General features: G+C 36.2%; 1 protein-coding gene across 1 annotated transcript in view; it reads right to left on the bottom strand.

Annotated features, from left to right (window-relative positions):
* MDGA2 (MAM domain containing glycosylphosphatidylinositol anchor 2) overlaps positions 1–13,101 on the bottom strand; it is a 796,100-nt gene that overhangs the window by 452,931 nt on the left and 330,068 nt on the right. The window lies entirely within an intron of this gene.

The raw sequence follows: 13,101 nt of genomic DNA on the forward strand, positions 1-13,101 counted from the left end.
CAGGATGGTGGGAGAACAATGGTGACATAGGAAATCATCATTACAAGACTATATGATAAAATCTGAATGCTAAAAAGTGAGAGGTCCCTTTCTTTCGGAAACCCAAAATTTAATATAGTAAAGGATGCTGTTCAAATTCCAGGTAGTGCAAACTCAAAAGACCATTAGGGAAAAAAAATTTGTGTGAAATACATTGGCATTTTTCTGTTAATAAGCCTCGTGGTGCAAATAGGGAGCTAACTCAAATAGGAATGAGAAGATTTGGTTATGAGGAACTGAAACCAACTTGGTTTTCAACATTTATAGATTCCTGTGTTGATATGAGCAAAAGATGATCACTGAATTAAGCTACTGAAGAAGGCAAGAAATCATTAATGCCCAAGTATAACTTATGGGAAAATTCCTTCTGGAAAAATGTGTGTTCTGAAAGTAACACAAAAGAAAGTTTCCAATATCTAATACTTCGTTTTATATAACCAAATGTATAGAACACTCACAGTATTTAACAACTGAAAAGAACATATTTTATTAACCTCAAGTTCAAGCAGAAACTGAAGGATAGAAAAGCCTATTTATGGATAATAAAACAACTGGGTATTTCAAGATTTTTCTGGATATCCAAGCAGATCCTGTTCAACATTCAAATTCAAGATTCCATTCTTCAATACACCACATCAAATGAAAAGCAAAAATTTCCAAAAGAAGGATAAGAAGAGGAGGATTTAGTAGTTCTTACATTCACTATGCACAAAAAGCTCCCCAGAAACTTTCTTAAAATACAGATTTCAGAGGTATAGCCAGAAATCTGTTATGTATGCAGAAAAACCTAGGAATCTGCATTTTTGCCGAACCCCCAAATGATGACAATGCTAGTGCTACTTAGACCAGATTACTAGGAATAATTTTCTAAAACTTACAGGTGTTTGTTGACTAAAGGAAAATACTCCAAGGGATAAAATATCCTTTTCCTTTTAATATTTTCAAGTAAATAACTTCATGCTGTGCATTATTTCACTGGTTTGGAAAATTAAGTGATGCTCAAACAAATCAAATGTTTTGTTTGGTCTATAAAACCAATTTATCAAAAAAATTATTTTACCATGTCTTTGGACACTGTCTAGACACTATAATAATTTGTTTAGTTTTATGACATTAGAAATTTTTATCTGCAGTGTTTTTCTGGGTGTTCTGATATATTTCACACAATGTTTCCTACAAATCATTTCCTACAGTGATCAGATTTAAACTTCAATTTAGATAAGTAATACTAGAGAGCTACTTATTTTTAAACATCTGTCATATAAACTATACATATTATAGAGGTTAACAAACTGATGACGATAAATAAAAATTTGCAAAATATAAATAGAAAATATAGATTCATTACTTTGAAATTTATTTCTATGCCAAATTTAGCTTAATAAGTGATAGCACACGTTTACTAATACATCTAATTATAGAGTAACATGACATTTTTCCAGATTAATTTACATGTTATTTTTGTTTTAATTTCAAATCAATGAATAGCATTGTTATTTTTAAGCTATATCTTTCCAAAGCATCATTATGCAAATAAGTAGCTTTATTTAAAACATTTAAATTATACAGGAAGCACATTGTGTTCATTTACAAGGGTTAATTTTCTGCTATTTTCTTCTATATTTTAACACATTCTTGGAAAAGGTAATTGCCTATATATTGTAATCATTATGAACCTACCATCTCTCTTATGGGAGGGTGGAATATTCTGCCAAATTTTAGGAGTGGAAAGTGTATTTTTCCCAGTATGCATTAAAATATATGCTGAGTACTTTTGCTGGTCAACGATAAGGTGAATATTTTGGAAGCTTCCAAGAACTCTTTTGGTCTGCAGAAAGCTCAACTGAAAAGGTCTTAGCTCATCCAGGTCATCGCTCTTATTTCCAAATTGAGGACATCAAGTGACCTGCTCACAGGCCTGCAGGTAGTTGTGGCCTAAATGAGAGCAGAACCAGCGGTCCTTTGTTCTTTTCTCTACTTCATGCTATTAAAACTATGTCTGACATAGTTAAATTAGGGTTCTAAGTAACTCCTAAACTAGATGTACCCTAGACTAGGGGAATAAAAAAAGACTGAGAAACTGTTCATGAAGTCGTTAGAGCACCATAAGTAGGTGAGCAATATAAATAGTATAATTGCTGCAAAAAATGAAATGTAACATTCTTTCAATTCACCATCCTGCCTCCAGTCTCTGCCAAACCCAGGAAATCTCACAACTGTCAAAATAATATTTTGTAATTCCTATTTTCATCATGTCCTTTTCCTGCCTAAGGATTCATGATGTCTCTCTACGACACTTCACAGAGTTTAATGTCTCTAGGTGCTCTGTAAATGTCCTCATACTGACTATACAACCCGAAATCGTACTTTTCTGTAACATCAGCCCAACATCAGTGGGAAGGTAAAGAGCACTGAGATTTTAAGACTTTGATCTCATACACGGACTTTCAAGCATATATTTATTCAGCAACTGCTATACATCTCATACGAGAACGTTTGCTCACAATATTCTCCCATCTAGAATTTCCAGACTGATATTTAGATCAATGTTCCTGACAACTTCTTAGATTATTTAGCAATGATTCTCTTTTCTTGTCTTCAGGAGATAGGCACTGCCCAGTGATTCTCCTTTTTCTTAACACATTAACTTTATATTAAGCACATCGTTGCCAGGATGGAGCATCATTTTAGGCATCTGTTCCATACCGCATGATTCAGAGCACAGAGTAGGTTTATATTTAATAATTTATTTTAACTTAATAATTAATCTGTAATTTATGTTTTAGCAAATATCACTATAATGACACCAACATCCTGTTTTAGCAAAAATATCAACTATTATGGCACTGAATTTACTTACTGTAAATATAAATGCAATTTGCAGTACTATAACTGAAGCAAGTCATCTTTTATCCTCTGCCTTGTTGAAAAAAGCCTCAATTCATCATCCTGAAATTGGACTAAGGGTTATGATCCCCTTTGCCCTGTAGAGTCAGCAATGAATTAAAATGTTAAAATATTGCATGAGACTCATATTCATCCAAATTTGTTTGAAGTAAACCAAATCCCATTACATAAAATCTTTCCTAACACTAATCACATCAACTCCCTTAATTTGAGTAAATTGGCTTTGGGTTCAAAAGGTCAGCCTAAAAGGGCAAAAGAGAGACATTCTTTTATCTTGTTAGAGTATACTTTTGAAAGTTAAACCAAATTCTCTCTGTATTCTGTTGGAGAAAGAACACAAATAAATTATTCTCCAATGGCAACAACCAGGAGCATTTGTAGGCTTTCATTCTCATATACAGACGTTCAAGCATATATTTACTGAACAACGGCTTTAGATCAGGCATGAGGCTATGTTCTGGGGATATAAAACTTAATACTATGAGCTGTAACTTTTAGCAGCTTACAGCCTATTGGATCTGTCCAATTTAGAAGGAAGGAAGGAAGGAAGGAAGGAAGGAAGGAAGGAAGGAAGGAAGGAAGGGAGGGAGGAAGGGAGGGAGGAATGGGGAGAAGGAAGGGAGGAAGGGGGGAAGGAAGGAAGGAAGGAAGGAAGGAAGGGAGGGAGGGAAGAGGGAAGGGAGGGAGGGAAGGAGGGCGGAGGGAAGGAAGGAAGGGAGGAAGGAAGGAAGAGAGGGAGGGAGGAAGGAGGGAAGGGAGGGGGAGGGAAGGAAGGGAGGGAGGGAGAGAGGAGGGAAGGAAGGAAGGAAGGGAGGGAGGAGGGAAGGAAGGAAATAAGGAAAGAACAATTACAGTTGAACAGGATACATACTCTAACAGAAGAAAGTGAAGAGTAGTGTAAGAGGACAAAGCAGAAGATGCCTCAATCTGCCTGGAGGGTTCCAACATGTTTCACAGGGTCAGTGACACATAACCTAGGTCTGGAAAGATGCATGTGGAGGGAACAAAGGGGAAGGACATTCCAGAGAGAGGAAGCAGTGTGTTCAAAGGCATGTCTGTAAGAGACTGCCGGCCGTGTTTAGGAAGTAACTACATTAAAATGTGGTCCATGTCGTTTGTAACTTACTCTGAATTTTGACACTGGTGCCACTCTCTCAAGGTGCCATTATGTGTCCAGACACAGCAGAGACACTGTATGGCTCTGGGAATGGAAACGAGGACAGAGACCTACTTTAGAGGTTTTGCTAGACAGGAGTTGAAGATTAACTGAGTGTGGGGTGAAGGAGGAGGAGTTAAGATGACACTGAAGTTTACACCTTGGTTAACTAGGTAAAAGATGAGTTTTTATTTTATTTTTTTTTAAGATTTTATTTATTTGACAGAGAGAGATAGCGAGAGCAGGAACACAAGCAGGGGGAGTGGGGGAGGGAGAAGCAGGCTTCCCACGGAGCAGGGAACCCCATGCGGGGCTCGATTCCAGGACCCTGGGATCATGACCTGAGCCAAAGGAAGACACTTAACGACTGAGCCACCCAGGTGCCCCAAAGATGATTTTTTAAAAAGATTTATTTATTTGTTTGAGAGAGAGAGAGCAGGGGAGAGGAGCAGAGGGAGAGGGAGAAAGAGTCAAAAGCAGACTCTGCACTGAGCCCTTGGAGCCCGAGGAGGGGCTCAATCTCACAACTCTGAGATCAGGACTCTGAGATCACGACCTGAGCTGAAACCAAAAGTGAGATGCTTAAGTGATTGAGCCACCCTGGTGCCCTAAAACATCATGTTTTTAATAGAAAATGCTCTCTTGAGCAACTGGCTGGCTCAGTTGGTAGAGCATGCAACTCTTGATCTCAGGGCCATGAGTTTGAGCCCCCTGTTGGGCCCAGACCCTATTTAAAAAAAAAAAAAAGAAAGAAAGAAAGAAAATGCTCTCTTGATCACTATGGACTCCACATTATTCATGCGTGGGAAAGATTTGAGATGAGGAGTTCTGAGCCAAAATCATGGAGGGCTTTGTTAGAGTAAGGACTTAGCTGCAAAGCGTTTTTGAACGAGATACCTTTCTCCAATAGCAGTCCGGTACCAGGCACTGTTTCTGAAGGACACATTGTTTTTAGCCAGTAAATAGGTTTGGTATTAGGAGTTTTCTCGCATCTAAGAACCCCAAGTAAGAGCTCTGTACTTTGGTAAATCCCTCAAATCCCTGATGCAAATACTCTCTGAGAATTCAAGTTGCCAATATAATCTTGACACTCTTCAACACAAGTCAAGAACACAGCTTATTCTTGATGTAGATCACAGATCTCCTGGGATAGGCAGTGTGGAGAGAGGGATGCTCAGTGGCCCCCCCCTTAGAAGCCTTGGGGAAGACATCAGTGAGCCACCCTGCACCAGCATCCCTCACACATTCTGTCAAGAGACAGAGGCCCAGAGACACAGAGACAGGCAGAGAGAGAGAATGTCTCACACCTTACTGCTCTCATGCATCAAAGATAATACAGTTGACACTTAACACCATTCTTAGCAAGCATTCCGTTTTGCTTTTAAAGCAAACATAACAATAATCAAATTTCTTTCCATTTTTCTATTGATTTAAGTGATTACATGCTTTCATAAAACACTTCTTAGTCTTCTACATCTTACATTTAGCTAATTGAAATTGCCAATAATTGGCCTCTTCTGCTTATTTCACAGTCTCCAATATAGCACATGTGAGTAGTAATTCTAAAAATTAAAAAAATGGTGTCTTCCTTTCTTATTTTCTGTCTTTCCTACCCAAGTTACTAGTTTAAGATAGTAGGTGAGTCTTCTCCTCCTTCCTTTTGTCACGATGATCTCCCAATTCAACTTTGAAATTAAGTATTGTGTCTATAGGCATAGTCCATAATTATCCCTCTTGTTGTTTACAACCCGTTGCCTAATATTTTTCTCCATAGGCTCACTATATTACATATTCTGATATCACAGACACAAATAGGGAAGAAGAGAATAGGAAGATCCGGGGGAGGAGATGAAGATCTCAGTTTCAGATGCTGATGGTGAGCTGACCAACAGCTGAAAAGTCATTGCTGGACACAAAAATTTAGAGCGTCTAAATAGTTGTGGTTGACACAAGAATAGGTGCAATCTCTAAAAGAGAGAATGTAGAGTGAGAAATTAGGAGGATAACAATAAAAAACATGAGTAGTATGAATTCTTAATACAGAGAGGCCAAGGAAAAAGACTTAATATGTTTTTAAAGTCAGAGAAATAGAAGGAAAACAAAAAAATGTGGTGCTTTAAAAGTTACATAAAGAGATGCTGAAGCATGGGGAACTGTCCAAAACTGTCACTTGCAAGAGTTGTAAATTAGGAGGATCACAGACAAAAGGTCATTGCTTATGACAGCTAGGATGGCATTGGTGAATTTTGAGTGAGATATGGTGGTAGAGTAGTGGGGTCAAAAGATGAATGAGATAAGGTTTGATTGAGAAGGAGAGAAGTCTTAGTAGGCCAAACTGAGCTTAGGGCAAAAAGCAAAACTGCGGTTGAGGTTTACCCATGTTGTAAAAAGGAATGGTAAGTATAAAATGGAATACTTTAACAATATTATACCACCATTTCAGGATTGCAAAGACTAATTATTTACATTATAAGAAACAAACCATAATGTTTGTATTTCCAATATAACTGATTTTTTTGCAATACCATACTATTTTCTACTATCATTCATCATTTTTTTTTTTCATCAAACCTTTCAGTCAAGAGCCTTTATTAACATGCAAGTATCATTTGCTCCAAGATATACAGTTTTTCCTAAACTTTGTTCTATTTCAATATTTTAAACTTAAGGTTACTTCTGGATCTAACACATAGAGTAACCTACTAAAACTGGTCAAAGTTGAACTTTATTCTAGTTGTCACTTTGACCTTTAAGATCATCATTTAGGTTTTAGATATTATTTGTCAGCAAGTAGCAGAATATAATTGTTGTACTTGATAATCTTCTATACTAAAATATGTACCAGTATGTCTTGAGAAGTTACTAAAATATATGCAATTAACATATTTAATTGTTTTCAGTAAGCTGGAAAGTACAATGCTAGGTCTTCTTTGAGGAAAAATTACTTTTATAGATCTTGGTTGCTCATCATTCTTTTAAAATTAACTTCCCTAAAATCCCATCTTTTTTTTTCTTCCTTTTTTACTTTGTTTACTCTTTTCTTAAAAAAGATTTTATTTATTTATTTGACAGAGAGCACAAACAGGGGGAGTGGAAGGCAGAGGGAGAAGTAGACTCCCCACTGAGCAGGGAGCCTGATACGGGGCTTGATCCCAGGCTCCTGGGATCATGACCTGAGCCGAAGGCAGACGCTTAACTGACTGAGCCACCCAGGCACCCCTCTTGTTTACTCTTTTACAAGTTTAACTTTGCCAATTTTTGTACCACATATACAGAAATCTCTCAAAACTACCTACTCTCTTCTGTAAAAATGCAATCAAGGTTAATCCCCACAGCACATAATATGCTTACATGAACCCACATTTTAAAAATGGAGATAAAACAACAGCATTTATTCTCCCAACAAGACCTCCTCTCATCTTTCCTTGGCAGTTTAGTGATTAGAAATAATGGTACACCTTCTAAGCCATCCTTCTGCACCTGCTTTGCTGTCCTCAGACCACAAAGGCCTGGCTTCTGCCTATTGCTTGTATCTGTAAAAGAATAAGGCAGGAAAACAGAGGGTGGTAAGCTACTAATTTTTTGTCATTATTTTGATTTTCTACTTCTCCTTCAGTCTTAGGGTTTATCTGCCTTTGCTCCCATGAAACTATGAGGATCTTATGAAATTATACCTTACTGTACATTTCAAAACAATACAGATTTATTACATCTCACTAATATACTTCCCAAACTCATGAATATAAACACATATCCAAACATGTACATAAACAGAATGTTCAATTTGTATGTCTATTCTAATAATTTCCTCAAAAAATAGTTAAAATCCTTCTGTCGTCATTTAAGTAATCCCAAATTTAGCAATACTCTGATACAAAAACAACATACAGATTATTTTAAATCAGCTTTGAGCTCAATAAATCAATCAATCAATAAATGTTTAGCTTATTTGAGTTGTCTGATTCATTGGTTACTTTTAATTAGCTACTATTTCCGCATCAATGTGAACCTATTTTCCCTACACCTTTCCCCTCAACCCTTATATTTGGTCAACACAATATTCCCATCCAGTAGAGAGAAATACTTTTTCATCTTTAATTCAATGAGCTATAAAATAAAAGTACTAATCAAACTCAACACCCAAAGAACAAATGATCCAATCAAGAAATGGGTAGAAGACATGAACAGACATTTTTCCAGAGAAGACATCCAAATGGCCAGCAGACACATGAAAAAGTGCTCAACATCGCTCGGCATCAGGGAAATCCAAATCAAAACCTCAATGAGATACCACCTCACACCAGTCAGAATGGCTAAAATTAACAAGTCAGGAAATGACAGATGTTGGCGGGGATGCGGAGAAAGGGGAACCCTCCTACACTGTTGGTGGGAATGCAAGCTGGTGCAGCCACTCTGGAAAACAGTATGGAGGTTCCTCAAAAGGTTGAAAATAGAGCTACCCTATGACCTAGCAATTGCAGTACTGGGTATTTACCCCAAAGATACAAATGTAGGGATCCGAAGGGGTAAGTGCACCCCAATGTTTATAGCAGCAATGTCCACAATAGCCAAACTGTGGAAAGAGCCAAGATGTCCATCAACAGATGAATGGATAAAGAAGATGTGGTATATATATACAATGGAATATTATGCAGCCATCAAAAGGAATGAGATCTTGCCATTTGCAACGACGTGGATGGAACTGGAGGGTATTATGCTGAGCGAAATAAGTCAATCAGAGAAAGACATGTATCATATGATCTCACTGATATGAGGGATTGTTAATCTCAGGAAACAAACTGAGGGTTGGGGGGTGGGAGGGATGGGGTGGCTGGGTGATAGACACTGGGGAGGGTTTGTGCTATGGTGAGTGCTGTGAATTGTGTAAGACTGTTGAATCACAGACCTGTACCTCTGAAACAAATAATACATTATATGTTAAAAAAAAAAAAAGAAGATAGTAGGAAGGGAAAAATGAAGGGGGGAATTTGGAGGGGGGGGTGAACCATGAGTGACTATGGTCTCTGAGAAACAAACTGAGGGTTCTAGAGGGGAGGGGGGTGGGGGGATGTGTTAGCCTGGTGATGGGTATTAAAGAGGGCACATAATGAATGGAGCACTGGGTGTTATATGCAAATAATGAATCATGGAACACTACATCAAAAACTAATGATGTAATGTATGGTGATTACATAATAAAATAAAAAATAAAATGTTTATCTTATATTTGTAGAAATTCCTTTTATTAGACAAAAAAAAATAAAAGTACTAAGATCCTATTGATTATTCTGGATTTAATCAAAAGAAGGTCATATCTAGGGGCGCCTGGGTGGCTCAGTTGGTTGAGCGGCTGACTTCAGGTCAGGCCATGGTCTCAGGGTTCTGGAATCAGCCTCACGTCAGGCCCCATGCTCAGTGGGGAGTCTGCTGGATATTCTCTTTTACCCTCTCCCTCTGCCCCTCCCCCCGCTCATGTGTGCACGCACTCTCTCTTTCTCAAATAAATAAATAACATCTTTAAAAAGATCATATCTACCTCATGTGACTTTGGTGATGGACTTTTAATATGAAAGGTTTTGAACATTTTGCATATTATGTATCTTCAGTACATGTTGAGCAGCACTGTTATAAATTAATTGAACTTCCCTGAAAGACTCTCCAGAGCCCAAGGTAAGGTAAAAAAAATTAAACCTTGAAGCCTTTAGTTTTAGAAAGAAGCTATTAATGTTTTCTAAATAATAGATGTTGATATGATTTTTTAGATTAATGTTAGCCAAGAATTTAAAGCAGAGTTTAAATTAAAATTTTAAACTTAACTGTTTATATGCAATAGATACTATTTAAGACAGAAGAAAGTTTGTCATCAAAAGAAAATAACCTTCAATAACAATGTAATTATATGCATGAAATTTCTCTGATGAACATTGATGCAAACCTCCTCAACAAAATATTAACAAACCAAATCCAACAATATATTAAAAAAAAAAATTCAACATGATCAAGTGGGATTTATTCCAGGGATGCAAGCATGGTTCAATATTCACAAATCAATCAGTGTGATCTATCACATCAACAAGAGAAAGGATAAACAAAGGATTATCTCAATATATGCAAAAAAAGGTTTTGACAAAGTACAATAACCATTCATGATAAAGTCCCTCAACAAAGTATGTTTAGCGGGAACACACCTCAACATAATAAAGGCTATCTATGAAAAACCATAGCTAAAATCAGTGAAAAACTCAGAGCTTTTCTTCTAAGATCAGCAACAAGACAAGGATGTTCACTCTCACCACTTTTATTCAAAATAGTACTGGAAGTCCTAGCCACAGCAAATGGACAAGGAAAAAAAAGACATCTATATTAGTAAGGAAGAAGTAAAACTTTCACTATTTGCAGAGGACATGATACTCTATAGAAAACCCTAAAGACTACACCAAAAAACTACTAGAACTGATAAATGAATTCAGTAAAGTTGCAGAATATAAAATTAATATATAGAAATCTGTTGCATTTCTATTCATTAATAATGAAGTAGCAGAAAGAGAAATTAACAAAACAATCCCATTTACAAATATACCAAAAATAATAAAATAACTAGGAATAAACTTAACCAAGGAGGTGAAAGACCTATATTCTGAACATTTTAAAACACTGATGAAAGAAATTGAAGATGACACAAACAAATGGAAAGATATTCTATGTTCATGGATTGGAAAAGCCTATATTGATAAGCTATCCATACTACCCAAAGTAATCTACAGATTTAATGCAATCCCTATAAATACCAACAAAAATTTTCATAGAACTAAAACAAATACTACTAAAATTAAACCACAAAAGACTCTGCATAGCCAAAGTAATCTTGTGAAAGAATAATAAAGTTAGGGGTGCCTGGGTGGGTCAGTTGGTTAAGTGTCCAACTCTTGATTTCAGCTCAGGTCATGATCATAGGGTTGTGGGATCAAGCCTCGTGTCCAGCTCTGTGCTGAGCGGGAGTCTACCTGAGATTCACTCTCTCCTTCTCCCTCTGTCCCTTACCCCCCACCTCTAAAAATCAATCAATCAATCAATCAATCTTTTAAAAAAAAGAAAAAAAGAAGAAAGTTGGAGTTATCACAATTTCAGATTTCAAGGATATACTTCAAAGTTAATCTAAATAGTATCTTAGCACAAAAATAATCACATAGATAAATGGAACAGAACAAAGAGCACAGAAATGAACTCATGTCTATATGGTTAATTAATCTATGACAAAGGAGGCAAGAATATATAATGGGGAAAAGACAGTCTCTTCAACAAATTGTACTGGGAAAACTGGGCAGCTACATGTAAAAGAATGAAACAGGGCCACTTTTTTACACCAAATACAAAAAGACAATAGACACATGAAAAGATGCTCAATATCACCAATCATCAGGGAAATGCAAATCAAAATCACAATGAGATATCACCTTACACCTGTCAGAATGGCTAAAATAAAAAACTCAAGAAACAACATGTGTTGGCGAGGGTGTGGAGAAAAAGCAACCCCTCGTGCTCTGTTGACAGGAATGCAAATAGGTGCAGCCACTATGGAAGACAATATGGTGGTTCCTCAAAAATTTAAAATAAAATTACCATATGTTCCACTGACTCCACTACTGGGTACTTACCCAAGGAAAATGAAAACACTACTTTGAAAAGATATATGCACCCTTACGTTGATTGTAGCACTTACAATAGTGAAGATATGGAAGCAGTCCAAGTGTTCATCCATAGATAAATGGATAAAGAAGAGATGGTATGTGTATATATATATATATATATATATATATAATGGAATACTACTCAGCCATAAGAAGAAGTAAGATCTTGCCATTTGCAACAACATGGATGGACCTAGAGAGTAGAATGCTAAGTGAAATAAGTCAGTCAAAGAATGACAAATACCATATGATTTCAACTCATATGTGGGATTTCAGAAACAAAACAAATGAACAAACAAAGAAAAAAAGAGAGACAAAAAAGACTCTAAAATACAGAGAACAAACTTTTGGGTACCAGAGGGGAGGTGTGTGGGAAAATGGTGAAATACATAAAGAACACCAAAAAAAGAATAGAGAAGAGAAGAAAATGACCTTCAATAATAATATAATTATATACACGGAATTTTGATGTTAAACATTAAAAGCAGTAATGCAATTTAAATTTTAATGTTAAAACAATAATAGCAATAATATTTTTGTGTAAAAGAACTATCTTATATATCACTCTCCAATCAGGGTACTAACTTGATGGAAAATTGAACACATAACAGCAAAATATTAATCTAAAATATCTTCCACAAAATGACATTTTTGTGTCTTATTTTTTCTTAAGTGAAACAGTATAAAAATTTTAAATTTTATTACATGAAGGTTTCTACATTTGCATCTTGAGATTTCATCAGAAATACCTTTCTTTGTTTTCACCTAGAAGCATAACCTATTAATATCTATGGCTAAAACTTGAAGACTCTTGTATGTTTTATAGATGAAAAAATACACATTTCACTGAATCTAAGGCTTTTAACATTTTTTTTTTTTTCAAATAGAACATTTGACAACCTCTTATGTGTATGCCAGAGAGGAACAAGTCTGAGTCAGCCACCAGTCATGTACGTCCTACCATCTCTTCACGGACATTTTCACCCCAAGCCCTTCACGATGTTCTTCCTGGTATTTCTCAGGGGAATACAGTTGACCTACACCTTGGGAATATTTGAAAGTCCATCAGATATTTCATTAATCTCATATTTTGCTCACAGAAAATTTGTGTGAACTAAGCTGGGTACCCCAACTTGAAGGTAAATATTAAGAGGAACCGCACTTTCCCCCTCCTGGGTAGGAATGTCATTCACTATATCCAAGTTCTTGGTTTTCTATTGGACCCTATGGTGCATTCTAAATTGTTTCCAACTAAGGGTTGAATCATGTCTCTAATTAGTAAATTTTAGAAAAATGAAAAATAACTATTCC

The sequence above is a fragment of the Phoca vitulina genome, unplaced genomic scaffold, assembly GCF_004348235.1.
Source record: "Phoca vitulina isolate PV1807 unplaced genomic scaffold, GSC_HSeal_1.0 scaffold7, whole genome shotgun sequence".
Taxonomy (NCBI): domain Eukaryota; kingdom Metazoa; phylum Chordata; class Mammalia; order Carnivora; family Phocidae; genus Phoca; species Phoca vitulina.